A 24,896-nucleotide genomic window follows, 5' to 3' on the forward strand; every position below is an offset into this window, starting at 1 on the left:
AATTCAAGCTTGTTATCCTGAGTTAATCTTGCTCACAAATCATTTACATGAAGCAAAGTTGTTAGGTAAGGCCTTAGGATAATAGCTTTGGAGCCTCAGCATTCTAAGTGGGGTGATCAGAATCCCTCTTTCCCTCATTAGAGGCAACAACAATCTTATGCATAATTATCTAGAAGTAAATCCCATTGACTTAAGTGAGAATTACTTCTGAGCATACAAGCGGACTATGAGATGTAAGGACTCCAGGACCTTGATCTTAAGATCAATTTGAAACCTAACATAAATACTGAAATGGGGAATGGACCATAGCTAAGTGGGAGACCACCTTCTTTGCTTGGAGAACATCCTAAATTTGTCTGATCCCTAGTAGCACAGTCAAAAGGATCTCAGGTAGCAGGCCTGGGAAAGACCTTTAGCCTAGGGCATTGGAGATACAAATCTGCTAGTTAGAGTAATTTAACATTTTTTAGTTGTTACATAAAATGTATGCTGGAGAAAGTGGGACCACATGTGTGATCCCTCCGACCTCCATGTGTTCAATATAATGCTTGCCTATCTCTTACATGTATACAGCTGTAGACACAAAGGTATCTTTCGGCATGATCAGAAGCACTGGAAAAGTAGGGTGCTCATTCATGCAGAAAAAGCTCTATGTACATATGAATGTGAATGAGTGACAGTTACGAGCAGGGATGCTGCATGCAATCCTATTTCCTCTCCACCTGTTCAATATAGCATCTCAAAAGTACTAATATTGGACTAGACTTCCAGTTTTATCCTTGTGAAGTCCCCCACCATTTGTTTTAACCAAGGCCAATCAATCAATACTATTGTCTTGGCCCCCTTTTATTATTTTAACTGACTTTTGGAGGGCAGGAATTGTCCTTTCCTTCAGCCTTTAGGGAAAGATGCCTTCTCCCCTTCTACAACTTTCTCTTTCTCCTCTCCTCCACCAAATGATTGTTGCTGTTCTTGGTTCAATGATGCAACCAAGAGAACTCTAAACCACATCAAGAGGCATTTGCAACTGTTTTATTGTCCCTGTCTTACTGCGATTGCATGAGGATTCAAATGCCAAAAAGTTGAGACCCAGAGACGAAAGTTTGGGACGGTGTACAAATTTGATAGCTAGCTAGCTAGCTAGTTAGTTAGCTAGCTAGATAAATAAATAAAAATAAAACCTTAAAGTATTTGTGCAGACAAATCCCAGGATATATGTGCATTAAATTTGCTTGGTAGAATGTATACTATTTTCATCCCATTCTGATAAGAAAGAAGTCAAACGTTTTAGTGATTCCCCATTATAGACTATGGCTGAAGCATCAGGGGAAGAGGTGAGGAAGCAGCAGCAGCCCTCCATGCTTTTCTACGTAGGCTCAGTTCTTAAGTGATCCACCTCCTTTGCTCCCCTATTTTCTTCCCCTCTTTATATATTAAAAAGTATCTGTACTGTATCCTTCCCCACAGTAATTAAAAGAGTGCAAGAGCAGCAATTTAATGGTTTTTTAAAAAAAGAAACAGGAAATTGTGACCTTACCAGCAGAATAGATGCATGTTTACTTGGAAGTAAGCCACACTATGTTCAATGTGACTTACTGCTGAGGGAAGTGTGCATAGGATTGTAGCCTTATTTTGGACAATCAGGCAGGAGAACAATTCAGGGCAATTTCAGGAATGATTTATTAAGAAAACAAGGAGACACCCAAAACCAAAGATGGTTCCTTCCTTCCAAACTCCAGGCGTCTCAGCAGAAGTGTGTGGAGAGAAATGCTGCAGAAGTTCGGTAAGCCAGAAGTGCTCTACAACAAAACTGAAATTAAACAAAAAATTAAACTTCCATGGGAGGTAAAGTGCAGGAAGTTTTTCACACCTGCTTTTCACACCAGAATGGAGGTGTGCATTCACATATTGGCCAAATTTACCCTGAAGTCCCCACAAGCTATCAGGGAGCACTTCACACACAACTGGAGGTTTTCATAGCCTGTTAGAGTATAAAGTAAAGTGTGTCATGGAGTGGAGTCAGTGTCGACTCCTGGCAACCACGGAGCCCTGTGGTTGTCCTTGGTAGAATACAGGAGGGGTTTACCATTGCCTTCCCCCATGCAGTATGAGATGATGCCTTTCAGCATCTTCCTATGTCGCTGCTGCCCAATACAGGCGTTTCCCATAGGCTGGGAAACATACCAGTGGGGATTTGAACCGGCAACCTCTGGCTTGCTAGTCAAGTCATTTCCCGCTGTGCTATTACAGTGTAGCCTGATTTATATCTGGGGTTAAAAAATCCACTTTTTGCATTGGTTTTTGGGGCAACCGAACTTTCAGTAAAGCCTTGTAGAAAACCCGTGGTAAAGCCTGCTGTCTTGGAAAGCTCCAGGGAGCCCAACCAGTATTCCCCGTAACAGGGATTCCCACATGTTGCTAGCTACAACTCCCACAATCCCCAGCCAAAGGCCATTGCAGCTGGTAATACTGGGAATCATAGCAACATCTGGGAATCCCTGTTAGAGTAACACTGACCCCAACCCTCAGTGTTCCCCAGTGTTTCACCTCTGCTGTAGACAGAAAATAGTAGGATGTACCGGCACAAGAATTGCTAGGTATAGACTTCCAGCTATAACTTCCCATGTAGTTCTTTGCGCAAGCCCATGGGATGTGAAAAAGCCCTCTGTCTGGAAATACCCCTCTGTAACATTAGCTTGTTCCTTGATTTAGTATATAAATCAGATGACTTATTTCACATGCTGCAGAAGAAGGAGGAATACTAGACAATGAGAGGACCTGACAATTGTATAAGTCTACAATATATAGGAGTTATAAGTAAGTACTTAATATTGTAGATTGTCTTACATAATTCTTAGAAAGCATTTTGTGGGAGTAAAAGGCAGCTAAAATGTATTTAAAAACCTGGCATCAAAAAGCATTTTGCTCATCATTCTAGAAGAGAACACAGTCCCTACAAGGTGTTTTTTTAAAAACCATGTAGGAGGTGTGTAACGCAAAGATTACACACCTCTGGCAAGCGACATAAAGCAAGTGATGTGGCGAGGGTGTGCAGGCAGTGGCACACAACAATGACCGCATCACTGCCCACCAAAGCCTAGGTGACTCTAGGTAACTGTCTGCTCTCCATGAGCCTACTCTAGATATAGATTGGACTGAACCTCAACAGGCTGGATTCAGTCCAAAATGCATCCATAGAGGACGAATCCTAAAAATCTACCCCCCCAAATCAAAAATTTTGCCAAATTTGCTGACAATCCTCCCGATCTTATTAATGAATGTCAAGTGTAAAGTATAAGGCTGCCTCTTTTCAAGGGATGCCCAGAGCAATCCTATGGAATATGACAAATACTCCTATATTGTTAACTTTTTAATTTGGCAGCCACAGTTGAATGTCAAGCACGGTTCATCATCAAGTTATTGGAGTCACTCCTTGCACGGTGTGTACAGGGATGTGAATTCTATTAAAAATCCATTTGGGGGGAAATTTGTTGCACATACAGGCAGGAGTGTGAATGCAGGCGAAAGACATTTGTTTACAAATTCAAACAATTGTTCATGAAAAGTTATTTTGCCGTATTAGCCCAGCTGTACAGATAGCGCTGGGAATAAGAAAGGAAGCTATTAATAGCACTATAAAGGAAATAACAGCTGAGGCATTTTCTTTGGTTTCTCTATATAGCCAAGGGTAAGCCCAGATCACATGTCCTTTTAAGCACAGCTTCAGATGGAATACTTGAAAGCAAATAGCCACAACACTCTGACTTTTGGAATCAAATTAGGGCCTAGACAGGCTGTAGTCTAAATCACGAATGTCTAACTTGGGGGTTCTCAACCCTGAGTCCGCAGATGTGGTCATACTGAATGCCATAATGGCAGGGGATAATTGGATTTGCAGAACAACAACATCTGGGGATCCAAGGTTCCGAACCCCTGGACTAACTGCTGGTTTCTTAGGTGATAGTTTGTTTGTGATCCAGGAGCCACAAGCTTGCCAACCAATTGACCATCTCATGAATGGTCAGTCTTCATAATAAAGTTGATGCCACCTGGAAGTAAGGGCTTCACAGTTATAGAGTGTTGTTATAGATTCAGTCATAGGGTTGCATAAAACAACAACAAAAACTATATACATTTACATATTGCAGACATACCCCCTCAGAACCCAACAAATGGAAGTAGCATTATAATGCAGAATATCTCTGCTTCTTAAACCTGCAAAACATTTTTCCCCTTTTACTTAATGGAACTTTGTGTAAGCATTTTATTTGATGATAATTTGGTAGGATCAACACTAGCCAGATAAAATTGGTTTGAGGACAGATCTGGCCCACAAGCTGCCGATTAGCTGTCCTTGGTCTTAAACAGACTACCTAGGCTACATCAAGGTGAATATTCTAGAGGTTGCTCTCCAAAATGATGGTACTGATGGTATCACTATAACTGTCTTAAGCTAGAAAACATTAAAGTCATGTCCAGGTAGCACTGCAGCTTCCAGTTTTAATGACAATCATCATTTGTAGTGGCAGATGCTGCTTTTCAGCAGAAAATTATCAAAGCAGTTGAGCTTCATGTGAAGCGGCTTTATACTGAGTCAGAAAGTTGGTCCACTAGTTCAGTATTCTTTACACTGACTGGAAGAGGTGCTCCGAGATTTTAAACAGGGTCTTCCCCAGCCCTATTTGAGGATGCCAGAGATTCAGGGCCAGCCTGACATGAAGTGACCTGACATGAAGTGGCAAATCTTGGGAGGTAACACCCCGCCCCTCCATTTGCACTTGCTGCTGCCATTACCAGAGAGGTGTAACCCATCTGTAAGGGCAGCAGTCTCCTCTCTTGCTTTCACGTTGGCTTCCTCTTCCCCTCTCTCCCTTTCCTCCTCTTCAAATTAAGCATGAGAGGGAGAGGGGTCCACTGCCAGGCAGTTACCAGATCCCTTTTGCAAGTTGTTGCCTTTGGCCCTTGTACAGGAGGCTGCTAGTTGCCTTGAGTCCATTCAGCTGTGGCGGCGGCTGTAGAATCCAGAGGAAAGAGTTGTGACACACAAGGACCAGGCAGTGGAGTATGGTTTGGAATGTTAATAGTTTAATTAAATAAGTCTAGTTTATAGGAAAGCAAGTGCAGATTGCTTTCGATTCTCCTGATGCTTGTGTGTCAGCCCCACCTCCAGTTTAGGACTGAACTAAAAACTGTAGCTGAACCTGGCCTGGATACAGGAATGGATTCCCTGGAAACACAACAATGACCTTCTAAGGTCAGCTGCCAAGCCCTGCTGAGCAAAGAGGCACCTTTTAAAGTGGCGATTCTCTCCTATTTAGCAGAGGAGAGCAACTGTCCCTATCCAATGCCAACACAGCATCTCTCCAAATGGCCGCTGCTGGGGCCTACCTTATGTTTCTTTTTAGATTGTGAGTCCTTTGGGGACAAAGGAGGGACCATCTTGTTAATGTATTATTTATTTTCCTATGAAAACCGCTTTGAGAACTTTGGTTGAAGTGTATTCATAGCAGCAGCAGCAGCAATTAGGGATGTGTACAGAATGGGATTTGCATTCCGTTCTGAGCTTGGAATAGAACGCAAATGCCCAAAATGTTCCAGCAGAACAACCGGTCAAGCCACTTCTGGCAGAATGAGCTCAGAATGTTTTGAGTGATCTGAGGACCACTTTGGAGGCCTGCTTTCCCCTTGCTGACTGGTTTTGGCACTGGCTTCTGATTGGCTTGCGATCTCCTTGCTTCTTGGATGGCTTGTTATCATACAAATCAAGTTGAAGGATATTGAGAGCCACTCGGAAGGCAGTGCCAAAAACAGGAAGCAAGGGGGGGAACAGCCAGCTAAAATGGTGCTCAGAACACTTGGAATCTTCTGACTCGGAATGGGATCATTCCGTTCCGAGATTGAAACAGGCCCTTCATTTGAAGGGCATTCTGTTTCAAGTTGGAACGTTTCAAGCTCAAAATGTTCTCCACATCCCTAGAAGCTGTGCTGAGAGAGGGGTGAGGGAAAGTAGTGACCATAGCAGCTTTGACTAGGGAATGAGGACCAAGAGGAGGGGCACACACACACTATGCAGTTTACTCACAGCTTTCTGGAGGATCTTTCTGATCCTCATCCCTGCTGGTAATCAGTCACATAAGGGGATGAGGGAACAACATTTGGTGCTTTGTCTCAGGAGCCAACATGTCTTGGGGCCACTACTTCACAGATTAAACTTGATATCTTCTGTAATGTAGTCCTTCATGCAGGGGCGTAACAAGGCTGGAGTGGGTCCAGAGACAAAATTTTAAAATGGGCCCCTCGCTGATACACACACACTTCACAATATATAGCCATGTGACTTGCCTCTGGGGGGCCCCTTGAGGCATGGGGGCCCCCAGGCAGCCACCTCCCCTTGCCTAATAGTAGTTACGCCCCTGCCTTCATGTAAGGACTGGGGAAGACTCCTGTCTGAAACCTTGGACAGTTGCTGCCAATCAGACTAAGCGAGCTAGACCAATGGTCTGACTCAGAATAAAGCAGCTTCCTGTTTTTCTGATGGGGCTGTAGCTCATTGGTACAACCATTGCTTTGCACGCAGAAGGTCCCAGGTTCAATTCTTGGCATCTCCAGGCAGGGCTGGGAAAGACTCCTGCCTGAAACCTTGGAGAAGCCACTGCTGGTCAGAGCAGACAATACTCAACTAGATGGAGCAATAGTCTGACCCGGTTTAAGGCAGCTCCCGACATACCTGATTTGTTTTTTAAATGATACATTTTTGGAGATCGGGCTGCAGCTCTGAGGCAGAGCATCTGCTTTGCATGCAGAAGACCCCAGGTTCCATCCCCTACAGCTCCAGTTAGGACTGGGATAGACTCCTGCCTGAAATCTTGGAGAGCTGCTGCCAGTCAGTATAGACAATACTGAACTAGATGGACCAATGGTCTGACTCAGTGTAAGGGAGTTTCCTATGTTCCTGTATGCTTTACCACTGAGCTACAGTCCCTCCTCAGCAGGGGGACTGACAAATGTCCTTGGAAAAAGCAAGTACTTTCCCCCCAGGATGCTGCCACACTCACAAAAAAAAGGCAGCAGCAACAACTTCACAGCCCATGCTGGTCCACCACCTGTTTCTGTTATGCCAGAGTGGGCTGAATTACCCCTGCTGATACATTCTGTGAGTATGAGCTGAAACCAGCTGGTAGGGACAGAGATGCTGACAGTTGTCCAACCAGAGCAGAGGTCAGATCAGTGAAATATAGTCTAAGAACTAAATGCTTAGGAAAAGATAAATTTACCTTGCCTAGGCTTCTTCATGCATCTGTCACAATCTAGAAACAGTAAAAGACAATGTTATATTTTTATTTAACAAACAAACAAATACTTTTTTTCTAAAGTGCATCGTAAGAGTGTGTTGTACCCTTCATAATGATCTCCTACTACAAGATGCAGGCTTGAGACATAGGAAGTTGCCATATACTGAGTCAGACCATTGGTCCATCTATCTCAGTATTGTCTACACAGACTGGCAGCGGCTTCTCCAAGGTTGCAGGCAGGAATCTCTCTCAGCCCTAACTTGGAGATACCAGGGTGGGAACTTGGAACCTTCTGCTCTTCCCAGAGCGGCTCCATCCCCTAAGGGGAATATCTTTTAGTGCTCTCACTTTTAGTCTCCCATTCATATGCAACCAGGGCGGACCCTGCCCAGCTAAGGGGACAAGTCATGTTTGCTACCACAAGACCAGCTTTCCTCTCCTCTTGAATTTGTGGCTGTGTGTGTGACATGAGAAGAGACCAACAGATTGTTTTGCAAATAAATTATTCCATATATCCAGTAAGAGATGGTGGCTGACATGGTGTGCAGCACTAGAGGGCCACCGTGCACTGTTTGGGGCTGCTTCAGATTTGTAAGGCAGCCCTGACGCTGTAGGCAGCCCTGACGCTGTAGAGAACTGGCGGTTGTACAAGCAGTGCAACTGCAGTTTCTTCCATTGTTGTGAATGGGAGAAACTGCAGCAGCCCTTCTTATACAACTGGCCATTCTCCCTACAGCATTGGGGCTCCTTTGCAAGTCTGCAGCAGCCCCAGTAGCAGCACAGCAGCTCTGTAGCACTGCACATCATGTAAGCCAGTGGTTGGAAGTATCTAGTAAACCTGAAAGAAACCAATAAGTCACTCTCTGTTACCTCCATTTTTCCAGAACACCAGATTCTACATAATGGTTCTGGTGAGGACACTGATACCCTGACCTGAATTCCCAGCCTGCATATGTGAGGATACATACTGATTTTCTGGCTCTCACAAAAAACGTTTTCTGTTGTGGAGACTTGTTTGACACCCGTCATTGTTCTGATTTAGACAGATCACACAAAATGTCCCATCTAGTTCATGTTTATCTTTTGCTATGATGGCAACATATAGGAGGCCGCTGCATACATCTGTCCTCTTATTTTGCTTGTCAGCTGCAAATAATCCCTAGTTATGTTATGGCAATATATGTGTGCTGTTAACTCAGAGGGCCCCAAATTGAGTCTCTAGCATTTCTAGTAGCAGGGCTGGGCAAATGCTCTCCCTCCCTCCCTGATATTCTGGCAGACCATTGTCAGTGCATTACTGGGCCAGATGGATGCTGTAAGCAGCAGGTATGTTTAAGCTGCCTTGATCTCTCTCTTGATCTCCTATATTATAAATCTGTGCACAACTGTTAGTGGTGGCTCCTGCCAGTGCATTTGTGTTGCCACAACCTGGTGCACTAACACAACATCCTGATTCAGGTAATGCAGATGCACCACCATCACACATTGTGACAATGTACAGGGGTTGCAGTGCTTGGCCTGATCCTGCACACATGCCGGTGCAGCTGCTCACAGAATTGGCTGCAACATAAGGTTAATGCAACATTATATTCACACTATTGGTGGTGGTAGGTAGATGGACTATAACTAAAAGCATTTGATGTAAGCTTGGGATTAAATTGAACATTATTTTAACCAAAGTGGTTTATGGGCAAGATGGCCTAATTTGTCTTTTTCATCTCCAAAGTCTCCCAACCTAGCCTTAGTTTACCATTAAGGAATCCCATGCAAATTTAATTAAGTATTTAACATTTTCCTTCCTGTAGCTCTCCGCCTCATCGACTCTTCATCTCATTTCAAATCTCAGCTGACTATATATTTTCTCTCTGACTCATGTTTCACTCCCTCTGTGCTATTATCCTGGTAATTGTATGATTTAATTCTCTAAAATGTTTTGGGTCTCCTCTTTATGGGAGAGATTCAAGACAAAATAAAGTTGTAATGCCGCAGATTAGCCTTGCTAATGCTTGGCTTTTTAGCTTGTAGGCAAAGCAAATCAGTACTGGGCCCTTTGACCTCCGGAGACCTTCATTCAAATTACCCTCACATTAGGACAACAATGAAAATGAATGCAATCAATCTGTTCTTTGGTCTGCATTATAATTAAGGAGAAGGATATTTTAGATTTGGGCATGATTTATTCATATAAATTCCAGAACATCAAGTAATGCTGCTCAGGATCATGATATCACTTGGAGACCCAAACCTAGATATGTAATCAAGCCAAGATTCACAGCTTGCCTTACAAACAGGTAACTCTAGATGGCTGCATAGAGCATTTGATGAAGAGGCCAGTACTTTTGCTGCAGCAGTCTACAGTCTGTGTTCTCACAATCTCAAGGATCATGACTAAAAGATTAATGAGCCGTGCGGAGTGGATTGTGAGAATGCAGAATTTCACAGTAATCCTCATCATACCTCTTTGGTTAACCTGCATTTAACCAGGATAGATAACAAGGATTGAATTACCTGGACCTGGAGCTGACCGTGAGCTATAGTGACAAGTCCAGGGACACCCACTGTCAAATGAGGACTTGAAGTGAGGTCCTCCATGTCCTTTTCTGACATGTTGACCACTGCCCCACACTGGATCTTGTGATAGTCATAATTTCATGATAGGCAAAAACGTAGTAGGTGGCACATTCCCCATCACTTTATCTTCATGCTGGGAACAGCTTTAGCTTTGTGTATGAAAGGAACAGTGCTGTGAACACTCCCCCACCCTTGCTTCCCCTTCCCTTCAGAAGGGATGGGCATGGAACCGATTCGGAGGCCCTTTATGGACCTCCGAACTGATATGAAGGACTGGCGGTTCTGCCGTTTTGAAGGGGGGGTTGACTTTAAGAGCGGAGGAGGGTGCACTTACCCCTCCCCCCACTTTTCCCCCACCAGCACTCCATTAGCAAAGGGTCTGTCGGGGTGGCAGCGTACCTCCTTTCCGCCTCGTTGCCTTGTCGGACCCTACATCACCCGAAGTACCCGGCATGCTTGTGCGTGTTGGCACATGCATGCACTGTAACTGTGTGCACTGAAACTAATAAATTACTCCCCTCCCACCCCCTCTAGGTTTAGGGAAGCCCCTGTCCCTTTACTGGTAAAGAGGAATCCTCACCGGATTCCCCTTTACCAGCAGAGCTCTGAGCTGGCTCAGTTCAAACTGGACCCGGTTCGGTTCGAACTTGGACCAGCCAAGGCTGGTCCAGTTTGACCCCAAACCTGTTGAATGTGGCCAGCTCAACGTTAAGCCTTGCTTGAACCAGGCTGGTTTGCACATCCCTACTTGCATGCGGAAGGTTCCAGGTTCACTCCCTGGCATCTCCATGTAGGGCTGGGAAAAACTCCTGCCTGAAACTTGGAGAGTCACTGCCAATCAGTGTAGACAATCCTGAGCTAGATGGACAAAAAGTCTGACTCGGTAGAAGGCAGCTCCCTATATTATGTTTTCTGACATCAAGAAAGAGGCCCTTTTTACATATAGTAAGCTCGTTCACACAACCACAATGGGGTGGACTGCGGGGAAGGCAGGAACCTATTTGCCTTCACCCAGATGACCAGAGCTTGATCAAAGCTCTGCTGCCTGCATACCCACATGAGTGATGCTCAGTGAGATAAGCAGTGATCGTGTGGGGGCAGGAAGCTCGGCTGCCAGGTAACCCACAATGCACAGCACAAGTAGCGTGGTACATTGGGGAAGCTCCATGCGACCTGGCCACTCCTTCCCCCGGAAGCAGAGGAAGAAGGCTGCTGACAGCATGGGAGGAGCTTCTGGCAGCATGGGAATACAAACGACCAGAAAGTGAAGTAGAGGCATGCGCTTGTCCTCCTACCTCACTTTCAACCTGGATGCTTTATTGCTACTTCCCTCATACACACAAGGAAGTCTTAAGTAGATGTAACTAAAGGTTTATTCAGCAACAACTCCATTCTCTCTTTCTCCTTTTCCTCCCTTTCCTCTTGACTCCTCTCCCACACCCTCTACAGGATCCTCCTTGGGACAAATGTCCAAACAAACTGCAAAAGATTACTGAATAGGATACAATACAGGGCTACCCAGGGGAGGAGCAGCGGGATCAGGAGCAATCCAGGACCTTCTCACAGCCAGCCCAACCTGGTCTAGCCCATTCCTATTCAGGTAGGGTTGGTCATGTGAAGAAATTTTACATCTTTCAGGTGTACATCTAAAAATTGAGTGTGAATTTGACATACAGAGGGTTGAAAATGCATATATACTACAGGGATATTCACCAGCAAGCCAGGATTGCCTGTGAGTGTACGCTTGGTGGTAAACGCTGGATTTGTTGCAGTGTAATGTGCAAAGATTTTTACCGCACAATGAAAACATGGGACTACGACTAAATGTAAAGAAGACTAACTAATGGCAACGGGTAGAGCAACCAGACTCAGAAATGATAATGAAGACATTGAAGTGGTGGATAGCTTCTGCCTTTTAGGATCGACCATCAACAGTAAAAGATCCAGCAGTCAAGAAATACACCACAGACTAGCACTTGGTAGGGTTGCAATGAAGGGCTTGGAAAGGATATTTAGATGCTGTGATGTGTCTATACCTACAAAGATTAGAATCGTTCGGACAATTGTTTTTGCTGTGATACTATGGATGCGAAAGCTGGACTTTGAAGAAGCAAGATAGAAAAAATATTGACGTTTTTGAACTTTGGTGCTGAAGAAGACTTCTGAAGATACCATGGACAGTCAGGAAAACAAACAAATGGATCATAGAACAAATCAATCCAGAATTTTCACTCAAGGCACAAATGACCAGGCTCAAACTATCATACTTTGGACACATTATGCGAAAACCCAGCTCCCTTGAGAAGTCCATAATGCTGGCAAAAGTTGAAGGAAAGAGAAGAAGAGGATGACCAGCAGCAAGGTGGATGGACTCAATAACAACAGCAATGAATGCACCACTGAGAGACCTTAAAGGCCAAGTTGAAGACAGATCATCTTGGAGAGAATCTATCTATGCGGTTGCTAGAAGTTGACACTGGCTTGACGGCACTTAATCAATGAATGAATGTGTGAAATGGTTCATTCATTTTATTGCATGACAACATGCACGTGCAGCTAAAAAAGCAAGATAATTGGAGGCAGCATATTTCTGACTACTTTCCTCTTCCATTTACCAGCATATAGGTGATGGTACATGTCCTGATTTGCAAAGCAGGAGCAAGATGCTAGGAAGGATCCAGGAGCAAAGCTAAGCTAAGTGCATAATTATATAGTACTTGGGGTAATTTTCCTTTTCCTCTGAAAACGCACATTGGCTCTGATTTTCCTATCTGCAGATTGTAAGCTCATAATTAGCAGCAAATTACTCACACAAGTGACAATTTTTGTGCTTTCAAGTAAACAGACAAAATACCCGCAGTTCTCAAATTGCCTCTTGGTGCTGCAGACACCTGGCTCTTTCCGGCCTCATTCAATCCACATGTTGGGGAAAGAGCAAGAGAACAAGCGGGATGGGGGGGGATGAGGAGGAAACATCTTTCCTCAAGAATCTCAGATAAGAGTGCTTCAAATGGAACTTAAGGGGGAACAACAATGACTTCCTTAAAGCCCTTCTGGAGCTGTCCCCTTAGCTAAGCAGGGTCTGCCCCGGTTGCATGGGAGACTAAATGTGTGAGCGCTGTAAGATATTCCCCTCAGGGGATGGAGCCGCTCTGGGAAGAGCAGAAAGGTTCCACGTTCTCTCCCTCGCTTCTCCAAGATAGGGCTGAGAGAGATTCCTGTCTGCAACCTTGGAGAAGCCACTGCCAGTCTGTGTAGACAATACTGAGCTAGATAGACCAACTGTCTGACTCAGTATATGGCAGCTTCCTATGTTTCTAACTGGAGGGAGTCTCCAGGGATCAGCATCAATCTCTAGTTGACTACTGAAAGCAGTCCTGGATATTTTAATGGCTTGATATTGGATGAGAGGAGGAATCTCCAGGAACAGCTTCAGTTAGCAACTCTGCTTGTACTATAGGTTGTCCATTGAGAACCATGTCTGGAATTGTTACAATTCACAGTGGCTCAGATGATCCAACAAACTATGCTTTGTTGCAACCCAACAAACCATCTGAGCCATGTGGGCTGTGTATGTGACCCAAACAAGGTCATAGGAACAAGAACATAGGCAGCTGCCATATACTGAGTCAGACCATTGGTCTATCTAGTTCAGTATTGTCTACAGACTGGCAGAGGCTTCTCCAAGGTTGCAGGCAGGATTCTCTCTCGGCCCTATCTTGGAGATGCCAGGGAGGGAACTTGGAACCTTCTTCATGCAAATATGCAGATGCTGTTCTCAGAGTGGCCCCATCCCCTCAGGGGAATACCTTACAGTGCTCACATGTGGTCCCCCATTCAAATGCAACCAGGATGGACCCTGCTTAGCAAAGGGGACAATGCATGCTTGCTACTACAAGACCAGTTCTCCTCTCTCGACCAGCTCACCTCCCTCAAGGTCCAGGCCTGTGTGCTCCCCGCTTCTCTTTCCTCAAACCTCATGCATTCAGCTGTGGGGGAGGAATCCTGCCTTGTTAAACCACAGCTCTGTGTGTGTTGTCCAGTTCTGGGAGCTGTCATTTAGCTGTGGCATACACACCAGGATATGAATCCAGGATTTGACCCTGGTTTCATATCTTGGTTTAAGCATAACGTCCCCGTTTGGACCACACACAGAGCTGTGGTTTAACAAACCAAGATTTTTACATCACAGCTCTGCATCTGTGGTGAGGAGGGGGTGGGGGAAAGGAGAGAGTGCAGGCTCCATGTTGTTTCAGGTTGCATTTACCATCCAACAAAAATTGAACAGAGAAAACAATGCAGAGCAGACCTCCATAGTTTAAGGCAGCAGATGAGACTTAATCCTTAGAGAAATAGACTGTAGATAATGTAGCCCTGCTTTGGTTGGGAAGTGAGAAGAGCAAAATATTCTTTCATCTCTAATTTCTATACAACTTCAGATCTCTGGAGAAAGCTTGTTTTGATGCCAGGGAGAGATGTGTGGCGGGGAGAAGGAGAGAGGTATAAAAATCAAAGCCAGAAATTAGAAGCATGGTAATTTCATTCTGTCACAGCAAAAAGACAAAAGATGCAATGGGACCTTAGCACCTAATGGGTTAATTAATGTGCCATCCTTCACTGTAGCTCCACCATAGCGTTTAGCAACCACAGTGCTCAACTGAGCAGCATGTTCTCAGCCTCCTAGATGTCACGTAGGGGCTTGCTGATCAGTTCTCAGGCAGCAGGACATGAAATAATCCTTGACCTGCGGAAGTAGGAAATCCAGAGCTCAGAGAGGAGACAAGTGAGGGGGTGGCCATATGCCGAGGGCCAGGCTTGGCTGCATCTCATTGGTCTCTATCTGCCTCTTCTTCCTCCATCCAGCAGCTCCTCCTCACCACCACTTGCCCATGATGCTGCTTGCCAGGCAGTCGCCTCCAGTCCTCTCCCTAGGCAGCTACTGAGAAGTGCTACATACTGAGGCTGTTCACACGGGCATGCAAAACAGGGTTAAGGGAGCCCAGCCCGGTTTCGCACATGGGTGTGAACCACCGGGATCGGGCCGATCGTGGTGGCTCAGTGGAGGCAAACCCGCCTATTTAGCCAACCTGTAAAATGAGGTTAAGGGAGCAAGTGCCCCCTTAACCTCGTTTGTTTTGCTTGTATGTCACAAGCACTTGCATGGTGAATTATCAGAGCTCCGGGGGGTGGGGAGATGCACATTGGTGCGTCCCAGCAGCCTGACCTGCGGGGAGAGCCGCTGCTCATTTGGGTCGCCCGCCCAGGGAAGGGGAGACGATCATAGGCGGAACTGGGGGGGCAGGCAGGGCACGTGCCCTCGGCGCCACTGAGGTGGGGGCGCCACACCAGTTCCTGCCACCCCCACCCCATTGCCCACCTGCCCAGCCCCAGGGCCCCTCAGCCACTTGCCTCCAGCTCCGGCCTAGGATCGGTGAGGCCTAGGATTGGAGCAGCCTGCAAATTGCAGAGCTCTTCTCTCCCCGCCTCTCAGCTGATCGGCGGGTGGGCATGGCTTCCAGAGAGGCCTCCAAGTAGGCCTCCCTGAAGCCTGAACTCGGCAGGCCCCAAGGGAGGCAGCAAGCCAGGAAGGAGGCTGGCAGAGTTCCCTGCAGCAGACCCTCTGCCCAGACCATCCAGTACAGCCTTTGCCAGGTAGGCTGTGAATTCCTTTTTGTGGTTACCCCCCCCCCCAATATAGGGATCTGCTTGCCATAGGGCTTTGATATGGGGGATGGGGCAAGACTGAGAAGTCTCTGAATATTTAATTTAAAACAGACTGAAAAATGTGCTGGCTTTAAAAACAAAAACTATCTAAAAAGGCCTACAAGTGGCTTGTTTCATGTCAGAAAATTACAAACACTTCTGGAACAAATATTTATTTATTCATTTATTCATTCATAAATACACTTATGTTCAAGTTATTTTGCAACCCAGAAGGTCTGAGTGAGAACTGTGAAGCATGTGTTGTGCTTTTATTTTATTTTATTTTTCTTGTGTGTGAACTGCTCTCCAATAACTTACAGGGACTTCAGGGTAAATCTGGCCAACATGTGAATGCAGTACTTCCATTCCAGAGGAGATGTGTGTTAAAGAGCTTTAAAAGCCTCGTGTGAAAAACCTCTTGGAATCAAACTTTACTGAATTTATTCAGAATTCTGAGAAAACAAACATAGGCTCACCCTGCATGGTTGAAAGTCTCCTTTGCTAATCTGCAGCGATGGGGCCATTTTAATAATTAGCATTGCTAGTATGTTCTAGGCATTAAAAGTAGTACAAATATATAGTACTCAATGTATATCACTATATACTGTGAAGTGTGCATGTGTGTATTCAGTGAAATGTATTTCCAGGCAGCATACTTATTTTGAAACATCAGACTTAAATCCTTGGGGGCCTGGGGTGTGTGGAGGCCCTGGACTTTGAGGGGCTGGGGGCCCATTTTAAAATCTCATCTTGACCCATTCCAACCTTGCTATGCCCCTGGCGGTCACTACACATGGGTTTCTGCACAACACCTGCACAGAAGAAACTTCCATGTAGAAAATGTGTCTCTTGTAAATTGACCCTGAATTTTTCATCCATGACTGGGATATTTGAGAGTTAGAGTCAATAATAAAAGAACAGCACACTGCTTGTGACAGGAAGGGGCAAATTACAATGATTTCTTAGTCTGGCAGGGGCTGGTTTTGGCCCTGGAAGAACTTGGCTGTCTGCTCCTGTTGCAAATGCCTCTGTCTAGTGTGGCAAACTAATGTATCCTTCTCCCTTCTGGTGTCAAAGTAAGCACTGGTGTGGTGAATGCACATATACCCCATCATGAGCCAACAGTCATCATAAGACAAAGGCTGGCAGGAATCATTCACTGGTTTATAGACCACCACCACCACACCACCACCTTCTTCTTCCCCTATTTTGCTAGTGGCTATTTGGGCAGGTGATCCTCTAGGACAAAGTCATGTTTTTTAAAAAGAATGAGATGAGACAGAGAAAATGACACTTGGAATCCTCGCATAACTTCTGACTGTTGTTCTAAGTCTTTTACAGAGATGGCTCATGTTTTCAGGTTTTGATCAACAACCATGTCTAGATGGTACAGTGTTCCTTTTAACAGGGATTTCCAGATATTGTTGACTACAAGTCCCATCATTCCTGTTTGGACAGGGGCGCAATTTCAGTGTTTGCCCTAGGCGCTATTTCCCCTAGTTACGCCGCTGGAGACGATCATCTGCAGGGAAGGTAGGTTTAACCTGCCTTCCCTGCAGCCTGCCCATGAGTGTTTCACACTGCTCACGAGAAGAGGCTCACTGGCTATTTAAAATAGGGTAGCCCATGTCTGTACAAAAGAACTTCTACTCAACAGCACTGGTTCCAAAATACACGTGAAAGAAATACCTGGGCTGTTTCTTTCCTTGTTGGTTAACTATCCGGCAAACTGTGCAGTACGCACAATTGCATTCAAGAAAGCCCCAATGGCTTGCTTCTCTGTTAAAAAGTAGCATTGAAAAGGGTGGTTTTCAGTGGAGAAATGGAAGTGGTAAAGGTAAAGTGTGCCATCAAGTCGATTTCGACTCTTGGCACCCACAGAGCCCTGTGGTTTTCTTTTGGTAGAATACAGGAGGGATTTACCATTGCCTCCTCTCGTGCAGTATGCGATGATGCCTTTCAGCATCTTCCTATATCACTGCTGCCTGATATAGGTGTTATGGAAACTCTCCAAATACCAAACGCAAGCCAAACCAGGGAATCACGGACAAAAAGCCAAAGCTTTTTCATTTTCCAGTTTGTGTATAAAGCGATCCATATTTCCAATTTTGTGAAGAATGAAGATTTGTTCGGTGGCTCTGGCTTCGAAGTACTGTGTTATGCTTTGTACTCCAGGTGTGAAGATTTGGCCTTGAACTTTTCCTTGTACTTTGTACATTCTTTCTAAGTCTGTTTGTACTGACTTTCTAGTCTGCTGCAATTTTTGTAATTCTTTGTAATTACATTTTGGTTTGTAAACCTGGTAAATATTTGTAGCATGCTTTCATGTTCATTCATTAGTATTTATATGCATATATATGTTTACCTTGTTTAAGTTTTTTTCCACGGACTATTGTTTATGCTTTGATATACAGGTGAAACTCGGAAAATTAGAATATCGTGCAAAAGTCCATTAATTTCAGTAATGCAAATTAAAAGGTGAAACTGATATATGAGACAGATGCATTACATGCAAAGCGAAATAAGTCAAGCCTTAATTTGTTATAATTGTGATGATCATGGCGTACAGCTCATGAAAACCCCAAATCCACAATCTCAGAAAATTAGAATATTACATGGAACCAAGAAGACAAGGATTGAAGAATAGAACAATATCGGACCTCTGAAAAGTATACAGTGTACTGTGCTTGACTGGCCAGCAAACTCACCTGACCTGACCCCATAGAGAATCTATGGGGCATTGCCAAGAGAAGGATGAGAGACATGAGACCAAACAATGCAGAATTGCTGAAGGCTGCTAATGAAGCATCCTGGTCTTCCATAATACCTCATCAGTGCCACAGGCTGATAGCATCCATGCCACGCCACATTGAGGCAGTAATTGCTGCAAAAGGGGCCCAAACCAAGTACTGAATATATATGCATGCTTACACTTTTCAGAGGTCCGATATTGTTCTATTCTTCAATCCTTGTCTTCTTGGTTCCATGTAATATTCTAATTTTCTGAGATTGTGGATTTGGGGTTTTCATGAGCTGTACGCCATGATCATCACAATTATAACAAATTAAGGCTTGACTTATCTCGCTTTGCATGTAATGCGTCTGTCTCATATATCAGTTTCACCTTTTAATTTGCATTACTGAAATTAATGGACTTTTGCACGATATTCTAATTTTCCGAGTTTCACCTGTAGGTGTTAGTCTGGGAAACATACCAACGGGGATTCGAACCAGCAGCCTTCTGCTTGTTAGTCAAGCATTTCCCTGCTATGCCACTTGAAGTGGAAGGGTGCTTTACTCTTTCTGCATCCATCACTGCAACTCCCTCCAGTTGTTTTTTCTTTTGCACATTGCCAAATATGTGTTTGCAAAGGTAAACGTGCATCTGTAATCCTGCAGGGGAAGCAGAGAAACTACATAGGAACATAGGAAGCTGCCATATACTGAGTCAGACCATATCTAGCTCAGTATTGTCTTCACAGACTGGCAGCAGCGTCTCCAAGGTTGCAGGCAGGAATCTCTCTCAGCCCTATCTTGGAGATGCTGCCCGGCAGAGGCGTAACTAGGGAAAACGGCGCCCGGGGCAAGCACTGAAATGGCGCCCCCCCCACCGCCCCCCCCAACATACTACATTATACTTAGGTTTTTCCTCACAAGCACCCGCCGCCGCCGCCAAGCCAGGCCACTGACTGGCCGCCAGGCGCCAGCAAAGGAATGGGGGGGGCGTGGGCGGCGCAGAAGGGACCGCTCATGGGGGAGGGGGCGCCGACGTGCTCCCTTGACTGCTGCAGCGCTGCTGCACTGAGCAGGAAACATTTGTATTAACAAAAAATAAATAATAATAATAAAATATCTTTTGTCATGGCGGCGCCCCCCACGTGACCAGAAGAGATGGCGCCCGGGGCACGTGCCCCCCCTGCCCCCCCATAGTTACGCCTCTGCTGCCCGGGAGGGAACTTGGAACCTTCTGCTCTTCCCAGAGCGGCTCCATCCCCTGAGGGGAATATCTTACAGTGCTCACACTTCTAATCTCCCTTTCCTATGCAACCAGGGTGGACCCTGCTAAGCTAAGGGGACAAGTCATGCTTGCTACCACAAGACCAGCTCTCCTCTCCTTACTGAAGGGGTGTATTGGGGGAGAGGAGGGGAGAGCAAGTAATCCTCTCTAAGTAATTGTACAGGAAGCAACTTTATCTGAGAAACAGGAGCTTGACATTTATTACTAACTAAAACATAGGCTAAGAAAACAATAAACAGACTAACAGTCTCTTATGCAGAGACAAGGAGAATCTCTCAGTGTGAAATTCAAGACAGCAAGGAAGGAGGAGACAAACTGTGACTCCACCCCCAAGCCAGTACATAGACACGTTCAAACATAGAGGCTGTTCACACAAGCGTGCACAACCGGGCTAAGGCAGCCCAGCCCGGTTTTGCACTCTCGTGTGAACCACTGGGATCATGCCTGATCCTCGTGGCTACATGGCGGAAACCCACCTAACTAGTCACCCTCTAAAATGAGGTGAAAGGAGCGAGCGTTCCCTTAACTTCAATTTTTCAATCGTGTTAGCTGCAGCTGCTTGCAGCCACAGTGGGCACATTCAGGAGGGGGAGGGGGGTCCCGGTAATGCACTGTGCACTTGCGCGGTGCATTATTGCGGCTCCGGGGGGGGGCAATGCACAGCGGCACATCTCAGCACCCCAACCCCTGGAGCTGCCAGGAGCGCAGCCGGTCGTCTGGCCAGGTGATCCGCCCATTCAGGGAAGAGAGCTCAGACATCTGCGAGGAGAGTAAGTCAAATCCACTCTCCCCGCAGACCTCCACGGAGCGCTTCTCACTGATTGTGAGAAGAGCTCCACAGACAAGCATGCCCCACAGAAAGAACTGAGACAATGTCCTGGGCAAAATCCCAACATGTGGGGAGAAGTAGTGGAAAAGCAGCAGTAAAGGAGAAGGTTGCAGATACTGTCTACTCAGGGTGGTCTTTGCATGAGGTGAGGCGAGGCAGTTGCCTCAGGCGACAGATTATTGGGATGCCAGGAGGGTGGCAAGTTAGCCCCTGCCACTGCCAACAGAGCAGCTCTTTGGGACAGATCTGGTTTTTGTAAGCTTTGCTAGGAGTGCCTCGCTTCACACTCCTTGCAAACTTTGCAAGGAGCATAAGGAAAGAGGAGGAGGCTGAAGAAGAAGAACCTCCCCCCACCTTGTTGCACTTCCAAAGATTGCAAGGGTCAGTTCTTAAAAGGGACTGGCACCCACCAAGGCATCGGGCAAGACCTCATGTTGTGCCTCGCCTCAGCTGCCACAGTACAGGTGGCCCCGTTATCTGTGGGGGGTTATGTTCTACTCTACAACCGTGGATAACGAAACCATGGATGATGAGGCCTTTGAATGGAAATTGGGGGCTTAGATTCCTGGAGGGCAGAAAAAAGCAACATACCACATTCTCCAGCTGTCCAGCAATGCCCCCCCCCCAACCTCCAATTGTGCTGTTTTTCCATGAAAAATCACTGAAAGAGCCACAAAATGACTCCATTTAGCTGGTGGCCAGAAATGACCTTGGGGGTCATTTCCATCCATCTTAGGACCACAGATAGGCACATTTTAAGTACTTTTAGATCCACACACGAGGTGGGGTGCACATGGCTCGACCACGGATATGCAAAACCACGGGTGTTGGGACTGTGGATGACAAGGGCCACCTATACCTTGGGCACCTCTGCCCCTACCACTGAAAAGTTCCCTTCCCTTCTTTCTTTCCATTGAAATTTACCTCTTCTGATGTTTCTTTTCAGCAAAGAAGTGGGCTTCTAGTGTCTTCTTACATGCAATGGTATGTTATGTTCATTTGGCCCCAAGATTTATTCCTTATTTCCAACAACACCCCTGTGAGGCTGTAATATGTGCAATCTACAGGAAGGATAGTGCTCAAAGAAAAGCACTGAAAATTAGCAAGTGGTTAACAATAGTGAGGAGAGAATAAGAGCTAAATCAGCAGTATCAGGACTGCACAATTTAGGCCCTCCAGCCCTTGTTGGACTACAACTCCCATTATCTCCTGCCACAATAGCGCATAGTCAAGGATGATGGGGGCTGTAGTCCAACTTCTGCAAGAGAGTCAGAGTTTTGCAGCTCTGAGCTGTATGGTTTGGATTCTCAAAGACTAGCAGGACACGAAGCAGAATGCTTTTGATAATAGGATACACTATTGGGACAGAAATGGAAATTAGGGATGAAGTAGGATGTTATAATTTGAATATTTATAAAGGGGCAAGTTCACAACATTGTGCTGGGTTCCCCCCACCCCACCCCCACCGCCCAGGGGTCAGAAGTGCTTGATGAGGGCATCTCATGTCCACAAGTCACGGACAGCTGAGTTCATGCTGGTCTCTTTCTCATCTGCACATCACTGCCATAGCAAGAGACATGAGAGCAGGAAATAATCTGCTGAGAGAAGGGCTATCTCTGATTTCAACCCTTTGCCAATCGTACGTAGCCAGCCGGCTGCACAAAGTAGTAATGATGGCAAAATGCGACTGTAGATTCAGTTCGGCTGGAAATTTCGGGAATGCACAAGCCCCACATCCTAATCTGTTTGGCAAGTGGGAAAGTGCCAATGAGGTACAGGGGGGGGGGGGAAATCAAGATTATGTGCGGATGGTCTGGCATTGCCATCCTTGCTTTACTTAATATTAATATGTATGGCATGATTGCAATGAAAAAAGCAGGATAAAACAATTAGTCCAGAGCATCCAGCCAAAGAAAGCAAATCAGAACTATCTGCCTGCAATGCAATTACTTTTATTTATTTATTTATTAAAGATAAACTGACAATTTCAGGTTGGCTTGCCAGATCCCCAAAAGGACTCTTGGGCCTTAACAACCACAGTGCAGGAGAGTTTTTGTTTCCCAGTGCTGCTTTTCACCCTGCGTGCTACACATAGCTTCCCTCCCGGGGCAAACAGCAGTATTGAGAGGCACTTTTCATCAGGACTGTGGCACCAGGATGGGGTGGGGGAGGTTAAACCACCTCCCCTCATGCCCCCCAGGTCTGAATTTGCACCCCCACCCCCCACTAGGTGCTATTTTAAAAGTGAGAAAACAAAAATGTTCCCGGCCACACTGATACGCTTTATCTGCAGCACCTTTTGTCTGATTATTATGACTTTATTTCTCCAAACGTGGCTAAAGTTTGCTTTATAGCTTACAAAATGCTTACCTTGGTGTAGGCTCTATTGTCTGCCGCAGACTGCATGATGATTGTTTATCTGGTTTATGACTGTAATAAAGGATCTATCTGTCACTTGCAAAAAGAAAAAAGGAAAGTGCAAAGATGGGCCTGTTGGACCCTTAGAAGAAACTGTCATGCCAGTTGAACAAGTGGAAGTGGGACCCAGAGTTGAAACCAGGACCGCCACCGCCATGAGCCCCCCCCCCCCCCGCTGTTGCTGCTGCTGCCGCCGCCAAGGCTGAACTGCAGATGTTTGAAATAATTCGAGCTGCCATGTGTGCGGCCAGGGGGCGCGGGTGGGTGAGTGGAACACCCCACGGTGGCGGGTGGAGCGGGAGCAGCTGCTGAGCCTGACCATCCAGCCCAGCGGCCCTTGAGAACTGTGAGGCGCTCCAGCGTGCCTGGGCAGTTGGAATCTCGCGCCAACGCTCTGTTCAAACTGCGCAGGGACTCTGGACTCTGGAGCCGCTCATAGTTCTCAAGGGCCGCTGGGCTGGATGGTCAGGCTCAGCAGCTGCTCCCGCTCCGCCCACCATCACGGGTTTGTGTGTGCTTGGCTTACCCCCCACTCCCCGGCCGCGCACATGGCGGTTAGAATTATTTTAAAAATTCAGCAGTTTGGCCTCGTGGCAGGGCAGGTGCGGGGGGGCTGCAGGAGGCAAGACAAAAATATATGCAACATACGTCTGGAAGGCCCAGTGGCCTCCCAGACCGCCAGGCCCTGGTAGTTTGTACCAGCTTCTCCCCCCGCCCCGTTGACCCTGAACTTCAAGTCACAGGAGTTAAAATGGAAGCCTGAAGCCTTTCAGTGGACACTAGTACAGATAGTCAGCGATATGCTGTGTGTGGCAGGGAAAGGTGATTTGCACCATTACAAAAGGTGGATGGACATAGCTGCAGAGTGGAACAAGAACTTCACCCTCCTTTCAACAGGAATTCACTAATCCTGCAGACTGAAATGTACGCATAAATTGACTACTTCTCAAGAAAGCTCTAAATATGTTGTTTATGGCAGGAAGGAATAGCAGGATCCTTTATTTTTTATTTGTTGTTCAATTTTTATACCACTTTTCATTAAAATAATCTCAAAGCGGTTTACAATATAACTAAAACAATGCATAAATAAAATGCAAAGGTACAGATGATCCTAAAATATTAAAACCATACATAATTAAAATACAAAATACAGATAATATAAATATAACTATAATCTCTATTTTAAAAATTAATAACCCATTTAAAAATACACAAAATACAAAGCTTTCCTGGGGTTCCTGGGGAGTGCACTCTTTTGACGGGTGTGTTGTCAGGAACCCACCAACCTCTGGTTCGTGACTTCCACCCAACTTTAGCCTGAGATTCTCTGCCCAACTTCAAATGTTGGTGGACAGAGAATCTTGGGAGGAAAATGGGAAACAGTATGGGAAACATTTTTGAGAAGTAAAATCACACTTTAATTGGAGGCAGTGTTTCCTCTAAGTTGTGTGCTCACACGTTTTTTGATGTCCACTCAGTTAATAGATTGTGAGCCCTTTGGGGACAGGGAATCCAACTTATTTATTTATTATTTCTCTGGGTAAACTGCCCTCAGCCATTTTTGGAAGGGCATTTTTGAAAGAAAGAAAGAAAGAAAGAAAGAAAGAAAGAAAGAAAGAAAGAAAGAAAGAAAGAAAGAAAGAAAGAAAGAAAATATAAGCACTATACTATACAGTTCTTGGCACCACATTGTAAGAAGGACACTGATAAAATAGAACAGGTTAGGAAGAACGCAACCTTTGAGGTGGGGAGGGGAACTGCCATGAGACATTTGTGTGTGGTGGTATAAAAATATAATAAATAGATAGAGATGGTGAAGGGACTGGAAACTAAGACCTGTGAGGAACAGTTAAAGGATATGCTTCAACTGTTCCTCACAGGACTTGGTTTCCAGGTCGGTTATCTAGTGGCAAATTTCCTTTTGTATTAATAGAGCACAGATTAAAAATGTTTGAATATCCAGGCTTGGTTTCCAGGCTAAATAGGTATGTTTAGCCTGGAGAAGAGAAGAATAAGAGGCGAGAAGATGATAGCCATCTTCATATATGAGGTAAATATGATAGCT

The 24,896-nt window shown here is 45.6% G+C and overlaps 1 long non-coding RNA gene across 1 annotated transcript; it reads right to left on the reverse strand.

Annotated features, from left to right (window-relative positions):
* Positions 1 to 1,661: 1,661 nt before the first annotated feature.
* On the reverse strand, positions 1,662 to 23,208 carry LOC128349061 (uncharacterized). The gene is made up of 3 exons (XR_008318528.1): positions 22,784 to 23,208; positions 7,275 to 7,307; positions 1,662 to 1,810 (listed from the first exon to the last, which is right to left on the reverse strand). It is a non-coding gene; the product is annotated as an uncharacterized LOC128349061 (long non-coding RNA).
* Between the last annotated feature and the right edge of the window lie 1,688 nt (positions 23,209 to 24,896).

This window comes from Hemicordylus capensis, chromosome 1 (genome assembly GCF_027244095.1).
Source record: "Hemicordylus capensis ecotype Gifberg chromosome 1, rHemCap1.1.pri, whole genome shotgun sequence".
Classification (NCBI taxonomy): Eukaryota; Metazoa; Chordata; class Lepidosauria; order Squamata; family Cordylidae; genus Hemicordylus; species Hemicordylus capensis.